Below are 19,815 nucleotides of genomic sequence, written 5' to 3' on the forward strand. Positions count from 1 at the left end.
CTCACTAACATATGTAGGGATGGGGTGAGCTAAGGGTTTTTAATAAAAAAAATAATTAAAAAAAATAAAAACCTTGACCTTAAGGTTTCGCTAAGCTAGATTTCTAACAATGGGTCTGTTAATGTTAGAAACCAAACACTCTAATTAACGTTACAGAAAGAGAGAGAGAGAGAGGAAAGTGAGAGACATGATGTATAGTGGTTCGTCTCCGGCCCAACATGATTACAACAGGTGTTGTAATGGGATGGATTCTACGTGGGAGGAGTGGTCCCTTTTATAAGGAAGGAAGCCACTCTCCTTTACATTTTCTTCAATGTGGGACAAGAAGTCCTTCTAGTCTTCAAAGCATGTTGTGGAGGCATATTGGCATGGTTGGGAAGTTGGCTTCCCAGCAAGCTCTTAAGCACTTCCGACTATCATGGCGTAGCTTGGACATCGGGCTACGGGATGCATACCGCGGTTAGGTCCCACCATAGCTTGTGGGCCCCCCAAAGAGGGTGTTACATATGCTTGGTAACATAGCAAATCCTCCATAATAGTGGAGGTATGTACAAGTCCCCGAATTCCCCAAGTGAGAGGAGCTTTTTGGTTGGGGAGTTATACACATGATGTCATCAAGCATATATGACGTCCGAGCGGTGCGAGCCCCTACAAGTCCCCGAACTCCGTAAGCAAGAAGTGACTCTTCAACCTGTAAAATAAATATAAGAACATGCGCACGTAGAATGCTTGTTTTTTTGGGCAACGCACGTGAGTTGCATTGATATGCATTGGCATAAATGAATGTACGAGGTGCATGATACATTATAATGTATATATGTGAATGGTGCCGAGTATGATCGATCATGACGTACAAACTCGAGAATGCATATGGTTGTGTGAACATATCAAGAATAAGCATATGAATTGCATATGATGCATGCATGATGCTCGCAAGAAAAGGAACGAGGTCGAGTTGACGGGGTTACGCTCATGAGGTGTAAGTTGCATGAGTGCCGTGAAGGCAAGAATTTGTAACTCATGAATAATGAATACGCAAACGTTTATGTTAGTTGGTTTTTGCTCGTCGTAATGGAATGTGAAAAGAATTCGATTGTTGCAAAAGACAAATGGTAGAAGAGTTCTGTAACTCCCCAAGCTACACCTCACCAGCTTAAGCACGTCACAGTGCCGCAAGTCTCTAAAACATAAACCAAACACTCGATTTACATCCTAGAGAACAGCTAGGCATTTTGTTTGAAAAACTTTTTGTCTGAACATAGTGGAAGCTACAAATATTTTTGAGGTGAAAAACTGGAGTTGCTAAACCCTAGTTCGTTCGTCCAGAACTTGGATGAAGGCTAACACGAGATACGAATCCCAATGAACAAGAGTTCAACTAAATTTGACACGAGACTAAATATCAACAAGTTCTAGAACATGATGTTCGAGAAATAGAATTTAGAATAAGGTTCACACGGTAATTTACCGAACTTATTCTGCACACCCAACTCCATTCGCTGTTGCCCCGTTACTAGTGCACAGTACCTGATGTCGCTCAAAGCAAGCGCATAATTTAACCCTGAAAATATCGTTAGTAGTATAAGTAAGTAGGGATCGTTCTATTCCGGGGATTGAGGGTACACCTGTCATTGTGAAACAAATAAAGAAAAGTATTATTTACAAAAATAAAATAAAGAATATAAATATATACAATTGTATAAACAAATAAAGAATTAAAATAATAAAGTATTATTTACAAAAATAAAATAAAGAATAGAAATATATACAAGTAACAAAATAAAAGGGGGGGGGTTTAAGAATTATAGAATTGAAAATTAAGATAAAGAAAATATAAAAACACATGTACAAGAATGAAACATAAGGAACAAAGATTAAACCCAAGTTTATCATTGAATTCGAATTAACCCTACATTGTTCTTCCAAGTCATGTGAAAGGAGTTGATCATGTGAAACATTCGAAAGCAAATGAATTCCCATTTTTTACTTTTCAATGCTAATTAACCTAAGCGAAAGCACCTAGATTAATCCTATTAAACATGCAATCAAACCCTAGAAAGCTAGTCAATCATGTCATGTTCAACGCATGAAACACATAGAAAGGCTATCAACTCAAGTGTACAACTTAGTATGAATAAGTTCACCTAATTGCAATCCTCTTCAATTGAATTCGATTTTTGTCCAAAACCTTTACTACTTTGATTCAAGTTTACACAAAACGAAAAGTCGATTTCATGTTCTTAAACCTAGCACCATTCATATCAAAACCCTAAGTGTTTCGAACCACATAAGATTAAAATACAAAAGATATCTATAAAGCAAATTCAATCGAACAATCACACATAAGCAACTTTGGAATCACAACATAAGAATCGAAATTCTTTATTCAATCATAAAATTTCAGAATATAAACCTTGTTCAAACATAAATGTTAACTAAAAACAATTCTCATGAAACTAAGCAAGATTACAAAGAAAGAGGTTGAATTACACCGTGAGATGGAGATGGGGATGAAGGATGAAACGTTATGGATTCTTGAATCTCGAAAGCAAGCTTCAAGGTGGAGGATGGATGATGATGCTCACGGCTCCTTCTTCTTCTTCTTCTCCCTTGCTTGAAACGTTGAATGCACTAGAGGATGGAGAGAAAATGGAAAGGAAATGGAGAGACAAAGAAGATGAGATGGATGAAGGAAGATGTTTTAGAGTGAGAGGAGAAGGTGTTTATATAGGGAAGAGAAAGAAGAGTGAAATTGGAAAAGATGGAGTAAATTAGTGTGAGTAATGATGGAGAAAACATGATGATTACACCCTAAAACATGGAATGTTTTTGGGTGATGATGATGGTGGATTAGTGTGAGAAATGATGAAGAAAACATGATGATTACACCCTAAAACATGGAATGTTTTTGGGTGATGATGATGGTGGATTAGTGTGAGAAATGATGGAGAAAACATGATGATTACACCCTAAAACATGGAATATTTTTGGGTGATGATGATGATGGATTTCCTACTCATTTACTTCAATTTTATCTCCACCATTTGTAGGTAAGTGTGGACATAATGCTCATTTCACCATCATTTACTCCAATGTACCTAAGAAAATAGAAATTGAGTTAAAAATCGATCCGTTAAGGAATTAACTAAGCAAAATGTGAGGAATTAACTATTAAAATACCGCATTAAAATGCTCATATCAAATTCCCCCACACTTAGCTTTTGCTAGTCCCTTAGCAAAACAAAACAAAACAAAAAAATCCAAAACAGAACAAAGACTTGACAAAAAAGCAAGTAAATGACTCTATTGCTCCTAAATGTTGTCTCAGAGACTCCAAACTCATGGCTTTCACGTTAAACACTTAATCAAAATCACAAAGATAATTCCATGGTTAATAAACCTGTGACATTCATATGACTAAGCAAGATATGGAGAACTTAAGTTATACAGTGAATGATAGCATGTTTCGAACAAGTCCAATCCAAACTTACAGGGCATACTCTCGATTTTTCTCTCAGAAATGGCTATGCTTAAAAGCTTCACACTCAAGTATATGCAAGAGAACAAATTGTAAGGCAACAAACAGCTTGCATATTTCATCAATAAACACATTTTGTGAAGAATTTTTAAAGACCTCATGAAATGACTAAGTGCACAAATGGATCTAAACCATAAGCTCGACTGCGTAACTGACTCCACTAACCAAAGACTGCCCATCTCAAGGATCAAGTCAGCACTTAAAACAGGTTGTAATGGGGCTAAGCTAGGGTTTTCGAAATGAAGATTAAGGATACAAAAAATCCTAAGGACCTAGCAGAGCATATAAGGACCACCTTATGTCACCATTTTTATGGGCTTATCATTGTTTTTGGGCCCAACTTTCACTCTAACAAATATGGAAATGGACAAAGGCATAATTTTCAACCTTGAGCCTTCTACAGATTTGCAAGTCCAAAACCACACTTCAACATTTTCCCAAGAGTTTTCTTTTCAATTTTTCTTCTCTTTTGCCGCTTCTCTTTCTTTCTTTTTTTTTTTTTTTTTTCAAGGCAAAATTTTTTCTTCTTTTTTTTCTTCTTGGATTTTCCCCACCCCATACTTGTCTTTCATTGTCACCCCTACATACTATGTCATGCTCTACTAAGTCCTTAAGACAAGGGTAGAGATATCCTGTACTAAGCTCATGGTAGGGTAGTGAGGGTGATGAAACAAAGGTTTTCAACGTAGGCTCAAAGGGGTTCATTCTAAGGAGTCCCACGACGGGCACAATTGGGGACACATGCTTGTTTGGCTTTGGTGGTTACCCTAATGCCTTCTATCCTATCCAGGATCAGTGCATATTATGGCATACAAGTTTTGACAGTCACAACAGTCGAGTTCTAGTATTCTCTAGTCCATTAAAATCTATGGCACATGATCATTGGATTTTCAAAGAAAGATGAGGTTTAGCAAATACAGCCATGAAATTCTGAAATTATCAGTAAGCACTCAAAAAGAAAGTATTTTAGCTCAACAGCTCACTTGGGTCAAATGAATCAGACTTAATCCTAGCATGCTTAATAAACCAAGTTACAATCCTATCTCAAATCTTCATACAAGCATCACAATGTCGATTAACCACAGAATTCAATTAAGTCCTATTTTGATTGTGAAAACCTTCAGCCATGAATTCGGAGACATGTTCATCCTAGACGTTAGGAGCATCCTAAGACTCAAACACACAAACAAAAACACTCTAAAACCAACAATTTTTTTTTTTTTTTTTTTTTTACAATTTAATTTAATTTCAACACTTAGGTACGGGAACAGGGAGTCTCGATGTGCAATGGGACTGAAATAGCTACCCTTTTTCAAGACTATGTTTAATCCAATATACCTTAGTGTATCACAACATCAATTAAAAACACAAAAAACACAATCCAACATCAACTATTTTTCATTTTTTTTTTTTTTTTTTTATATACTAACTACTAAAAACACAATAAAGCAATAATCCTTCCCCCATACTTAATTCATGCATTGTCCTCAATGTATAAACAAATATAAATCATGCAAAGCATAAATCAAGCATAGAAGAGAAAATGAACACAACGAAACCTAAAACAACTTAAAATTTAAGAAAATAAAATAGAAGGAAGAGTTCAAGAAAGCAAATCTGCGTTTGATGGCTCCTCCACAGCTACAGTTGAAATGGGTTGCCTCCCATGCAGCGCTTAATGTTTAAAGTCTTTCAGCCTAGACTTGTACCTCCATTTACTCCTTTGGAGGAGAGGTATGCGGGCGAGTGGCAGCCCTCTTGCTGGTTTCAGCCTTCGGAGGCGGGTTCTCATGGTGTGATGCAGTAGTGTCCTTGCGAGGAAACCCAGGAGGATAACTCTGCAAGTTATTGACTTCCTGAGCAAGCTTGTTTATTGCAGTGTGACAGCGGATCAAAGAGCAGTTCATCTCAGAGATGTAATCGATCATGCAATTGACTCTCCAATCTGTCACCATAATACCATCGCGGAGAGAGGAACGCAAATCATCAATCGAATTCGACAAGCTTTCCAGGGTGGCCATAGGCCGAGGAGCACGAGCAGCTGGTGAGGAAGAAGACTCTCCGGGATGCAGTCTGGGAGAGCGACGAGGCAGAGGAGGGGGACTGCGGGTACGCTCACGGATAGGACGATGGTCCCATGGATGAGTAAGCCCAGCTCTAGTGGCCGCTTGACGACCTTCTTCCTCCAAAGAGAGAACATGGCGTTGATTGACGCCCCTGCGAGGGGTTACCTTGGTTCTAGCCATGAGGAAGTAGAAGGAATTTGAGACTGCACGCTTAGAAAAACCTTAGTAAAATCTGGAGGAGACAAAAAATGATGTATATATGAAGCACAAAATAGGGTAGAAATCTCAACAAACACACGGTTTTAACAAAGCTTCTCCGGGAAGGAGAAGAGTTATGACAGTTCACGGCCCAAGAAACACGTATGCACATGAAAAACTCCCCCACGCGTAAATATTCCTTTCTTTTCCTGGATTTATGGCAATTAGACCTGCTTTCGGCTGTAGCTTGTCTGTCACAGCTCCTCGAGATTCGTTTGGTTCCCCCACGTGTCCTTTCTTTTCCTGGATTTATGGCATGCTTTCGGCTATAGCTTGTCTGTCACAACTCCTCGTGTCCTCCACGCGTCAACAGCTTTTCCGTGTTTTCGGGTGACTTTAATCCATCGCGTAGATTTAATCTCAGAGATCGTCGATCCAATGGTGGAGATCTGCTCACTCATTCTATAAATAGGTGCATTCTAAGCGACAGTTCACTCCAAAAGAAAATTCTTCCGAGTTCCAGCCTTTCTCTCTCAACCCTTCAGCCTTTCTTTCGAAACTCAAATTCTTTCTTCATCAACATGGAACCACGAACTCTGCAACTAATGGAGTTACAAACCCAGCAACAAATGGAATTACAAGCCCGGCAACCAACCGAGGAGGGAGGAAGCATCCAAGCAGCCGGGAGTAGTAACCGGTGGGCTCCCACACCGCCTCAACTAAGAATCCTCAAGGGCCTTTACTATGATAAGGGTTTTAAGTACCCAACTCCAGAGCAGATTCAAGAGATCTGCCTTCATCTGAAACAGTATGGGCAGATCGAGGACAAGAACGTCTTCTTTTGGTTCCAGAACCTCAAGGCTCGTGAGAGGCAGAAGTTGAAGGAATTTCGGAACGTTCGGGTTGGTGGCTCTCTCGATCTCAATTTTGGATCCACTAGTTCTACTGATGATGGTAGGTCCATTGATCTGAACTTTGGTTCCACTGGTTCTACTAGTACTGACAGATCCATTGATCTAAATTTTGGGTTACGTGTCGGCTCTGGTGTTGATGGATCGATCATGGAACAACGAGGAGAATATCACCAGGAGATTGAAACCCTTCCACTATTCCCCATGCATGGTGAGGACATCTTTGGCAACATGAAGACTACTTCCGAGGGAGGTAGCGGCTATGGCGGTGGCTCTCACCTTTCCCTTGAGCTCAGCCTCAACTCCTACAGAGATGCAGACATGGCTTAGTATAGAGTATTATTATTATTATTATTTTTTTTTTTTGTAAATAGCTTAATTTAATAAGACTGAATGAATGCAGTTTTTTTTTTTTTTTTTTTTTAAATATTTTTTTTTTTTATATAAAGGACTCAAAAATAAAAGACAAATATAAATATATATTGGACTCAAAATGAAAGACAAAAATATAAATCTCTTCCCCCACACTTAAATATTGCATTATCTTCAATGTAATCAATTAAAAGCATGCAATGAAATAAGTAAGCATAGATAGAAGACATTTTCGAAAACAAATCCTAAAATAAAAACAATAGAGAAAAATTGAAAAATAAAAAGAAATAGGGAAAGAGAAAGCAAATCTGATTATATTTTGAATTGGGTTGCCTCCCAAGTAGCGCTTGTATTTTACGTCTTGCAGCCAGACGGTACCTACGTTAAATAAAGTTAGTAACTATAATTAACAAAGAAATACAAAATAAAAACAAGTATAACTATTAATTACAAACTACAAGTATAATTAACAAGTATATTGTACATAAGACACAAGTTAAGTACTCAAGTGAGTATAAAACGTGAAAAGTATTTTTACAAGTTTAAAGTGTGAAACAACAAAATAATTTACACGTATAGAGTATTCACAAGTATTTTTTTTTATTATAAACATTATTGATATCGAATCAAATTCCAAGCGGTAAATCAAGTGGACGTGCGGCCCAAGTATAGTCGCCTAGACACAAACTCCCTTTCAAATCGTTTGGGCAACCTTAGTGAAATGGCCAGGTGGGGGAGGACGAACACGAGAGGAAAAATCCATTTTGGCATGAGCTACTCCCACATAGTGGTTTAGGCCCATTTGCAAGCACTTCTGGATTCAAAAACCCGTCATGAACGTTGTCCCCTTCCTAGACACCATTTCACATAGGCTTTCTTACTAAGATGAAAAAGTTCATAAGTGTGAAGACAGTTCAACAAGTGTTAATAAAGGCCGCCCTCAACCTTAAGGGACCTGAGCTAGGTACCAATAAGGGGTTTAGGCCAATATTAACAAAAGAGACTTCACCTATTCCTCTCAATTTACAACCTACAATTAAAATTCATGTTCAATAATATAAATAATATTCTAGTTAATTTAAACTAAGTTTCAAACAATTTATATACAACAAATATATATACAATAAATGATACAATTTAGCAAGTGATTTTTCAATCCCCGGCAACGGCGCCAAAAATTGATGTCGCTCAAAGCAAGCGCATAATTTAACCCTGAAAATATCGTTAGTAGTATAAGTAAGTAGGGATCGTTCTATTCCGGGGATTGAGGGTACACCTGTCATTGTGAAACAAATAAAGAAAAGTATTATTTACAAAAATAAAATAAAGAATATAAATATATACAATTGTATAAACAAATAAAGAATTAAAATAATAAAGTATTATTTACAAAAATAAAATAAAGAATAGAAATATATACAAGTAACAAAATAAAAGGGGGGGGGGGTTTAAGAATTATAGAATTGAAAATTAAGATAAAGAAAATATAAAAACACATGTACAAGAATGAAACATAAGGAACAAAGATTAAACCCAAGTTTATCATTGAATTCGAATTAACCCTACATTGTTCTTCCAAGTCATGTGAAAGGAGTTGATCATGTGAAACATTCGAAAGCAAATGAATTCCCATTTTTTACTTTTCAATGCTAATTAACCTAAGCGAAAGCACCTAGATTAATCCTATTAAACATGCAATCAAACCCTAGAAAGCTAGTCAATCATGTCATGTTCAACGCATGAAACACATAGAAAGGCTATCAACTCAAGTGTACAACTTAGTATGAATAAGTTCACCTAATTGCAATCCTCTTCAATTGAATTCGATTTTTGTCCAAAACCTTTACTACTTTGATTCAAGTTTACACAAAACGAAAAGTCGATTTCATGTTCTTAAACCTAGCACCATTCATATCAAAACCCTAAGTGTTTCGAACCACATAAGATTAAAATACAAAAGATATCTATAAAGCAAATTCAATCGAACAATCACACATAAGCAACTTTGGAATCACAACATAAGAATCGAAATTCTTTATTCAATCATAAAATTTCAGAATATAAACCTTGTTCAAACATAAATGTTAACTAAAAACAATTCTCATGAAACTAAGCAAGATTACAAAGAAAGAGGTTGAATTACACCGTGAGATGGAGATGGGGATGAAGGATGAAACGTTATGGATTCTTGAATCTCGAAAGCAAGCTTCAAGGTGGAGGATGGATGATGATGCTCACGGCTCCTTCTTCTTCTTCTTCTCCCTTGCTTGAAACGTTGAATGCACTAGAGGATGGAGAGAAAATGGAAAGGAAATGGAGAGACAAAGAAGATGAGATGGATGAAGGAAGATGTTTTAGAGTGAGAGGAGAAGGTGTTTATATAGGGAAGAGAAAGAAGAGTGAAATTGGAAAAGAAGGAGTAAATTAGTGTGAGTAATGATGGAGAAAACATGATGATTACACCCTAAAACATGGAATGTTTTTGGGTGATGATGATGGTGGATTAGTGTGAGAAATGATGGAGAAAACATGATGATTACACCCTAAAACATGGAATATTTTTGGGTGATGATGATGATGGATTTCCTACTCATTTACTTCAATTTTATCTCCACCATTTGTAGGTAAGTGTGGACATAATGCTCATTTCACCATCATTTACTCCAATGTACCTAAGAAAATAGAAATTGAGTTAAAAATCGATCCGTTAAGGAATTAACTAAGCAAAATGTGAGGAATTAACTATTAAAATACCGCATTAAAATGCTCATATCAGTACCTGCATCCATACTGTTGTAGGGGTGAGCTTTCGTCCTCGCTACTCAACATGAACTCTATCTCGACTAGGTTTGAAAATCGATAAATAATTTATTGAGGCCTCAGTATGAAAACGTGCTTAAACCAGGTATTTAAAGGACTGACAAACTTTATAAGATTTTATAACTTAAAAACATATGCATAATTCTTTAATAAATACGGCGCCAAATCCAAGTATTACCTGATGGTCGGTCCCATAGACCTACTACACGACCTTACCTCAAATTAATTTAGGAAAAATTTCAGTTTAGTACCCTGAGGTTTGGGGGTAACATCATGTCACTCCCTGCTGTTTCAATTTGATCAGCAACACCCCTGTGCTTTCAATTTCAATCAGCCGTGTCCAAATTTTATTGTTCCGTCCAATTTGAACGTTAACTTTGACAGATGGGCCCACTTAAAGGGCTAAATTTGGCATTTCACACAATTTTCCTTAAAAAAATTAAAGAATTATAAAAAAAATCTAATCGGAGGACCCTATTCCTCCATCTCCACCCACCTCCCATCTTCGATTCCACTCCCTCCGACCTCCAAACATCTATCAATTATCCATTTCACCATTCTAACAATACACCAATAAACATTTTGCACCACACATAATAAATACACATCAGAGGTTCTAGCACTCACCTCCACACCACCACCACCAAAATCCCAAAAAAAGCCAATCACTTGGTCTGCACATCCCCTCCATCCTTCCCTGCAATGATCACCGCGGTCGCCATATTCAAGAACAACCCATTGCCAGCCCGGTTCCTCCCAGCCCCATCACCAGTTTCATCTCGTAGGCGACCACCACGAACTTCTCCAATGTGGCCTCTACCATATTCTCCTTTAACAACGCGCTGCCACAGGCCTTGACCAAATCCAGATTGGGGTTAACCTCGTCAGCGCCGTCGATGGCCAGATCGATTTTCTGGTGGTCGTCGAGGATCTGGAGAGGGATGCCGAGGCTCCTAGCTTGGTCCTCGGTTTGTTTTGACGTCGGAACTCGCCGGATTTAATGAGCTCGCCAAGCTTGGAGACGAAAAGGGTTTGGAGGTTGGAGAGAGTGGAATCGGAGATGGGTTTCTTTTGATGACCAAATAGGAGATAGGTTGGGATTGAGTATTGGGTTGATCTAACGGTCACTGGAGAGGAGGTGGCACAGATGGAGGAGTTGCCAGAATTGGAGGAAGCAAGATTGCAAGGACTGGTGGCTGTGTACGGTGGCTGGGCTAGTGCCAATCATCGATTCTCTTTGGGTTTGGTCGGGTTTGTGCTGTGGTTCAAGTAGTGGTGGCAGTGTTAAGAATCGGTGGCCGGACTCCATGATTTCTGGCGGTGGCAGTGCATGGGTGAGAGAGAGAGAGAGAGAGAGAGAGAGAGAGAAGGTTGTGCAGCCCAGAGAGAGAGGGAGGAGAGAAAAGAGAAAGAAAGAAAAACCATCGGAGATGAGAGAGAGAGTAGGAGAAAAGAAGAAAATATATTTGAAATGACATTTTAGTCTCCGTCAAAGTTAACTTTCAAATTGGACGGAACAGTAAAATTTGGACATGGCTAATTGAAATTGAAAGCACAGGGGTGTTGTTGATCAAATTGAAACAGTAGAGACTGACATGTGTTACCCCCAAACCTCAAGGTACTAAACTGAAAATTTTCCATTAATTTATCACCAGGTAAGCGTAGTGAGAGCGTCCACAACCAAGCTACACACAAGTACTGAATCCGTGATTGCAGATACTCGGACGATTGGTATAGCTAACCCTCTGGAGGTTTAGGGAATCAAACCCAAGGAAGTTAGTGCCCCTTTCGCTCTCAAGCCATCACATTTCTCACGATTTGGTTAGTATGCATTGCACTTTAACATAACCAAATCATACCACTTAACATGCATCATTTTAATAACAATATATAAGAAAACCACTAACCGAGGAGAGTCTTGAATCCCTACCTAGATTCCACTGCTTTTTCTCACGTACTCCGAGAGTCGCGAACCTTCTATTCCTTTGGTAACTAGAGTCCTAGATTCTGACAGTTAATATCTCATTGAATTAATAATTGAAATCTCGACAATTAAAAAATCATACAACCAACTTTTCCTGGGTTGACCAATAGTTGACCACGGTTTGACTACCCTTTCCTGGTTTGACCAGGATTGACCATTTTGGCCATTCCTTGACCAATGTTTGACCAATCAAGGCAGGCACGATAATTAACTCGAATTACCGAACATTTAATTGAAACTACGATATCGATCAATTACCATTACATCGAAGTAAATCACGCAACAACTTAATTTCAAACATATTAGGCATACCCGAAATTTACTAAGGCCACCCAATACTTTTCCAACCTATTCCATGATAGGAGCATTTTAATGCGACGTTTTAATTCCTTATATTTACTTAGTTATTTCCTTAAATAAATCCTTCTTGTTTAGGAAAGTTCCCATCTTTAGAAAGTTTCTAGTTTTAGTAATTTTAATAAAAGTTTCTATTTTCTAGGTACCTTGGAATAAATGGAGCTGAAATGAAGAAATAGAGTTTTCTTGGTCCGACTAGGAATCCCAGTCAACGCAGGAATGCTGATGAGGCTAAGAAACCTGAAGGCATTAGGAGACCCCATGATGACGTGGGAGATATTTTGGGAGATTAAATCTGATTTTTGCATGGGAAATCAAGGAGATTACGTGGAGAATATCAAGGGAGAATTTCAAGGAAGAAAAGGCTCAAAACAAGTCCAGATTCATCCCTCAATTCGATCAAGATATGTTGGCAGAAATTAAGGAATTAAAATATGCAGTTTTAATGTGAAAATCAAGAGAAAATCAAGGGGAGGATGTTAAGGATAAAGCCATGGAGAGATTTAAGGGAAGAAAGGTTCAAAATGAGTCCGGATACATTGTCTAGGTTTATGCCTAGATATTTGGCCGAAAATTGTGAATAAAATCAGATTAAATCATGGGAAAATCAGCAACAATATTTTAGGGATTGATTTTGGAGCTTGGTTGGATGGACACAGAGCTGACGTGGCACTAATTCATTGGTTGGAGCTATGTGGTGCAACCAGAAAATTTCTTGGAAATTAAATTCATGGAGCCTTGCCTTCCCCTATAAATAGTCCTAATCTCAACACACTACTTCAGACACACCTCTCTCCCATTCTTTTCTAAACATTAGAAAAATTCTCTCAATTCTCTAGTCTTCAGAAGCTCTGCGTCTCAAGCAAGGAGGAGAAGAAGCCATGCAATACATCAAGATCCTAGCCGCCATCCACCCTTGTGTCGTCCCTAGAAGATTGCTTGCTTTCAAGGATCTTCAAGTTCTTCGTCTCAAGGCTTGCCATCCATCATTCACGGTGTATTTCATGCTTTTCTTTTGTTTCCTTTGTTTGATTTGTAGAGTTATGAATTCTAGTTAACATGACGTTAAGGGCAAAGTTTAAAGCCCGTTTATATGTTTTGAAATAAATTTGTGATTTCTTTATGTTGATTTATATGTTGCTTATGTGAGATTGCTTGATTGATTTTGTTTTACAGAAAATTTTTATATGTATGTGTTCCTTTGGTGGCCAACTTAGGATATATGCATGTAATTGGAGCTAGATTTAAGTAGTAAAGGCTTTGGACAAAAGTTGAAATCAATTAAGGAGGATTGCAAATAGGTGAACTTATTCATAACTAGGTTGTGCACTTTGGTTGACATCTTTTCTTTATTCTTAATGCGTTGAATATGTTCTTGATTAGCTAGCTTTCTAGACTATGATTGCATATTCAATAGGATTGATTTAGGTGCTTTTACTTAGATTAATTATTCAAGGAAAGTAAAAAATGGGAAATCGTTTGCTTTCTAACGTTTCACATGGTCAACTTCTTTCTCATGACATAGATAATCAACTATAGGAATTGTAATTGGATTTCATGCATATGATTGTGGTTTTGATCTTTGTTCCTTGCGTTCCACCCTTGTATATATGTTTTTACGTTTTCTTTATTTTATTTATTTTAATTTTTTATTTTAATTCTAAAACCCCCCTTGGTTATTTTGTATATATACTTTATTTTATTTTTGTAAATATTATACTTTGTTTTTATTTTAATTCTTTACTTGTTGTACAATGACAGGTGTATCCTCAATCCCGGATTAGAACGATCCCTATTTACCGTATACTAACGATGACATTTCAGGGTTAAATTATACACTTACTTTTGAGCGTATCATTCCACTCAAAATGGGTGTGCCTAAAACACTAAGGACACCCAACATAATTCCAATTCTCTTTCTAATTTCCACGACCAGTTTCCTTAGCAGGAGAATCAATTCGCAACTGCAATTACAGCAACATACCAGCAACACAATAATCAACTCACCAAACTGCACAATTCGATCAAACTAGGCATAACACCATATCAGGTTATCAACTCACAACAACTTAATGAACTAAAACACACAACCAAGATAATCCGATTTCAATCACAACTCCACAATTCATCCTGTTGGTATACACATACCTCCTAAGCACAAGTATCGGAAGCACAAGACTCGTATCGCCAATATACCAGCGAGGTAAGCTCCCAGCCAAGGGTTCCGATAGCCACGGGGTGATATCGAAATCCTAGGCGTCCCACACTGAAAGGAACGGAACCAAGCTCCCACAAACCTGATACATTAAGGTCATCTCCAATGACCTAAAGGAGGTAACTGGTGTACTATCGCTTTCCATTATCATTATCTTATCTAATTCTGACTTAGGCATCGGAGCATCGAAGGCCAGCACACCCTGTCATCCCTCTGACCTTCGTTTGTTTTGCAGATAATAGAGACCGATAACTATAGTAGCAGACTGATACAACTCGTGTTCAGTTGGACCAGACAGCTCTTGAGACCACTGAAACATTTGGTGCTAGAAGGACTCCCCTTGCTCTTTGTTGGCAGGACAACAGATCGATGGCTGCTAGCAATCCCGATACCAGCAGCGAGGATCCTCCTCACGAGACAACGACCAGCGAGGTCCAGCGTACCCTCGAGTTTCAGAGCCCAAACACCGAGACGAGATCCGTCATGACCACCGATCCAACCACAGCGCTACAGATAGCAATGGGCGACCTCGTGGAGACATGTGCATAGGTAGAGGCCAAGCGCACAGCGGCCATGGCTGCCTGTCAGGAGGTCGAAAACATGACAAACCAGAATCGCACCCTACGATACGCACTCCAGCGACGAGTAGTGCATGACGACGTCTTAGACAGGTACCATCAGTAGGAGACCCCGATACCGACCATTGGAGGTGTCCCCACACTAGGACCAGTCCTCACTGCATACCCCGCCACAGGCCTTGCTGGCACCTTCATGCCCCAAACCTCACTCGGGAATCCTTGCTGGCCCCGCGCACGATAACACCAGCACAGACCCCTAGGTAGTCTGCCTGAATTCCCCACTTTTTTCAGGCCACCTCGGTGCTGCACCCTTCCCCAGCAGAATGTCGACATGGCGGGACCCTCGGGTGCACACACTGCTACGACTGCCAACATACCTCCACCCGATCCCAACACCCTGCTACTGCTCCAGATGAGCGAAGCCATTGTCTCCTTACAAGCACGAGTGGAGAGTGCTGAAAGCAAAGCCGGGTGGCAACCGATCACAGCTGGTTTCCAGGGAAAGACGGGACCCTTCACCACCTGCATACAGGCCGAGAAACGCCCACCAGAGGCCAAACCCCTCAAGATCCAAAAATATAATGGGACCCGAGACCCATACCACCATCTAGAAGTCTTCTAGTCCATACTTCATGGAACCCGATACACTGACGCCATGGCCTGCCAAGCATTCGAGGAAACTTTGATGGACGAGGCCCTGCGTTGGTTCCTCAACCTACCCTCCAACTCCATTGATAGTTTCCAAGAACTGGGAGACAAGTTCCTGCGACGATTCATCTTGTGCGGCGGTGGATATCGCACAACTCCCAACCTATTTCGACTCAAGCAATGACTGAATGAGTGACTGCAAGACTTTGTTCGCCGATGGCAGAAGCAGGCCACCCAATGCCGCTCCTCGAAGAGGCCAACTTCCACAGCGCGGACGTCCAGGACTTGGTCTATGGAGGTTAATAATGGGGTTGTGACATCGTAAAAAGTAAAAGCTTTTGGCCTAAAGATTGGTGATTGCTGCTTGGTTCTGAATTCATTCACCGTAAATATGGAGGGAAATAATGGATTCAATTTCGGCTCTCGTTTTCGAGCACATAAATTTGGTGACAAGGGAGATTCTATGAGATTGAGAATCGCATGAGAGCTCGAAATAGTTAGGAAGAAGAAGCAGAGTAGCAGCTGCAGCATAAAAGAGCAGCTCTAGCAAGGTACCTTTACCTTGTTCATCCTTGAGCCTTATCAAGTTTCATGAGCTGAATTGGAGTTAGATTACCTGCTTTCTTTAGCTAAAGTAGCTAGATTGTTATAGCTTCCCTGAAATTTTAATTGGAAATGGAAGTCAGATTCAGTTTACTATCCATCATACTCTTCCTATCATTATTTCCCAAAAGATAGCAATAATTCATTTGGATTATATTGTAGTCTGCAAACCCTATTGCTCAATGTTCTTGGGTTGATTGGGAAATTACAATGATTATGAAAATATTGTCTACCCAGTTCACAGTTGCATTGGTTATTCTCTTCTTTTTAGTTCTTTGGTGTGTCTTTATCTGTGTGGCAAAATGAAATTCCATTAAGCTTCATCTTTGGTCTTTCAACTTTAGATCTTTGATTTCATTTTAGTTTGGTGATTTTATTGAATCATATAGTTCTAGTACTTCATTTATTATGAGTGAATGACAATTAATAATGTTCTTTTGGTTACTCTTAATGTGGTATATATAAGAGTAATAATTACATAATTATAGGTCTTTTATACGTAAGGTTTACGCCTTACGCCTTACGCCTCAAGGCGAACGCCTTCTTGAGGCTCACTGAAAAACGCGTCGACCTACACCTCAGCATTTTAAAACATTGGGTGCAACAGTAGATCACTTTGTATTTGAAGGCTAAGTTTCCTTGTCCAACTCTTCTATACTTGCATTTTGTTCTTCCCTCCATGTGACAAATTGTGGAATACTTGATTTAAATCAAGATTAAATTTGTGAAAACTTATTGGAATGTAGATTTTACATTTACAGGTGTATGACTTATTCCACTGAGAAAATAAAAAACGGGGATGGGGGAAAAGCTAGTTCCCTTGAAATGAGACATGATGAATATAACATTATTTTGTTAGACGAAGAGTAAATATTCTGCGTCAACGTTTAGACTATGAAGATACATAATTGCTCTTAATTCGGTCTTGCCGCACCTTATCTGTGTATCTGTTGGTCTTTTTACTAGGTAAAAACCCTTATGCAATGACTGTCTTAAGACGAGTTGAGATGAAACTAGGTGGTCGAGATATATCCAACAACAGGTAACTGCTTCTTCTGGAGATCTTATTATGTTAGATTATTAGTAATAATTGATCTGATTGTGGACCTTTGTGTATTCTCAGAGAAATTAGTATCTCCGAACAAGTGGGCTATCTATTTAAGCAAGCCACTAGTGTAGACAATCTTTGCAACATGTATGAAGGTTGGACACCATGGATTTGAACTTGCGAAGCTACTGCCTTCTATATGTATGAGGCGGATTAATTGAGAATGGGGTTGGTTACACCGGGCAAGGATTAATTGCTTCAGCAATCCCGTCTCTTTTGGCTTCATATATCCTGATCATTTAAATGAGCAATGGTGATTATGAAGCCGTCAATGTCTAATAGCTGCATATCTGGTTCATTAGACCTTGCCTTTCTGCACTGGCCAGCTGTGTCTTTGGTGGAGGATAACTTGAAATTTTTCAAGTGTTATCTCCCTCTAAATTGTGGTGTCTTGGGTAAGATTATGCATGTCACATGAGAAGTAGTCTCATGTGGAACTCGTGTTGGTTCGTATTTGGTGATTTCTAAGCAGTCTTCCCTGCTTTAATGCCCTATAAAGATGGTACAACTTCGCAGCCACCATTGTGGCAGATTGGCAGGAGAATGCCATGTGAAGCACTTTGAAGAAAATTTCAGATTTTAGAAGCAAGGTGGCCTGGTGTAACACAGTTGTCCGTCTGAGTTCAATTCTCAGTATCATGAGAAGCACTGCCACTGCCCACAAGGAGTCTGTATCACAAGTTTACTACCAATGTGATTACATGATTACTGTCTTCTTCTACTTTTTGTACTTGCATTTTCTGGCATTGCTCTTTTGTGTTCAATGGTAATACATCTTTAGCCAGGTTGTCCAGTTCTTTTGGCAATTACTGATAAGAGGATGTCTTCCTCATTTTGTAGGCAATCAGCTCACTTTTGCACAGGTTGCATTTGGTTTAGAAGATCTTACCTCAGCATACAGGAATATCAGAAGTATCAAACATCCACAATATAGGAAATTCTTGATTTCGTCAATGACATCTGCCGATCACCTCTTCCTTTCTGGTCTGAGAATTTCTTTGTTTGATAATAAGTTAAGAATGTAGCATTCTTATTAAAGAGAGGTCAATTCCTAAATAAGGTTCTCTGTGATATACCTTTTACATTACAAATGATATTTAGTCTCGGGTAATGGGTATGTCCTAGGTAAATTGGTAAATCAAATTTGTTGGTCCAAAAAAATTCCTAGTCCTATTATAAAGGAATTTTTTTACTAGTCTTCGACTGGAGGGCAGTGAAGAAGTATAACTTCTTGGTAATGACTAATGGCCCAGTTTCTATCCATTCATTCTTAAAAAATGGTAATACCACTAGCTGGCTGTGGTTTCGGACTTCGACTTGGGATAAGAAACAAGAAACTTGACACATCACGTAACCGACCAATGTGGTTGCTCGTTTCTATCAAAGCCAACAGGCATTTCTTCTTCAAGCGTGCCTGTACTGTGTGCATGCTTCTTATATAAATATCGACCATACCTTACCTAGTTCCTATCTTCAAAACAATCCTAAGTTTCAGAACAATATCTCGATCACTCTCTAATTTCGGGAAGTACTTGAAGTTGAAGATTTCTCTATCTTTGATCTATACTTGTTGGAGATTTCGAGTCATGTCTGCGCTGGTGGAGATGTGGAGTAATGAGACCAAGGAGCAGAGCCAGAAGGATCAAACCCTTTCGTCGAATGCCTCGGCCTCATCAAGCACTAATGTTGGGGTTAACCAAGCGAAAGGAAGGATGAACTCGTCAACCTTGTTAGCTCCTGTTTTCGACAGAGTCGTGCGTGTCAACTCACTTTTGACACACTATTCGTCTGAAGCCTCAGTTTCCATGCTTCTAGAGTGGTTTAAGGGCTAAACGATGGGTACGTAGTTGTGTCAATTTATTTCTTCAGCTTTTTGCTTATTATCTTTTTCTTTGCTTGACTTTCAAATCAATGACAGTGGTAAGGATTTGTAACAATGAAAGTACATGTAGTAACTTTAAGACCCCATAGGACGTCTCATTACGTGTACGTGATATTGTCGAATTATTGACTTGAGAAAACTATTCCGAACTGTGTAATTAAGCCAACACTATCAAAAAACCTAACAAACAATTAAGCTAGCTAATTACTAGAACTTCACTTGACAGAGACAGAAAACAGAAAACAGAAAACAGAAAACAGAAAACAGAAAACAACAGTGTTGAGATAAGAAAAGTAAGGCAGAGGGGACCCAATAGTACATGGGAACGGGGAAAAAAATTTGCAGCCATTCTTGACTTAGCTAATGTGAACGCTCATATGTATTCACACTGAAGTTTCCGCTGATGTTCCAGTGACTCACAACTCGATTAGTTTCGTTGACTCAAACCAAAAAAAAAAAACTCGATTAGTTTCGTTGAAGGTAACAGGAAACTGCTCTGCACATTGCCAATCAAACATCATAGAACGTCTCAGTG

General features: G+C 38.9%; 1 long non-coding RNA gene across 1 annotated transcript; it reads left to right on the forward strand.

Annotated features, from left to right (window-relative positions):
* The first annotated feature begins 17,662 nt into the window (after nt 1-17,662).
* LOC121051649 lies at nt 17,663-18,590 on the forward strand. Its single transcript, XR_005806367.1, has 2 exons — nt 17,663-18,091; nt 18,239-18,590. It is a non-coding gene; the product is annotated as an uncharacterized LOC121051649 (long non-coding RNA).
* The last annotated feature ends 1,225 nt before the right edge of the window (nt 18,591-19,815 follow it).

This window comes from Rosa chinensis, chromosome 2 (genome assembly GCF_002994745.2).
Source record: "Rosa chinensis cultivar Old Blush chromosome 2, RchiOBHm-V2, whole genome shotgun sequence".
Lineage (NCBI taxonomy): Eukaryota > Viridiplantae > Streptophyta > Magnoliopsida > Rosales > Rosaceae > Rosa > Rosa chinensis.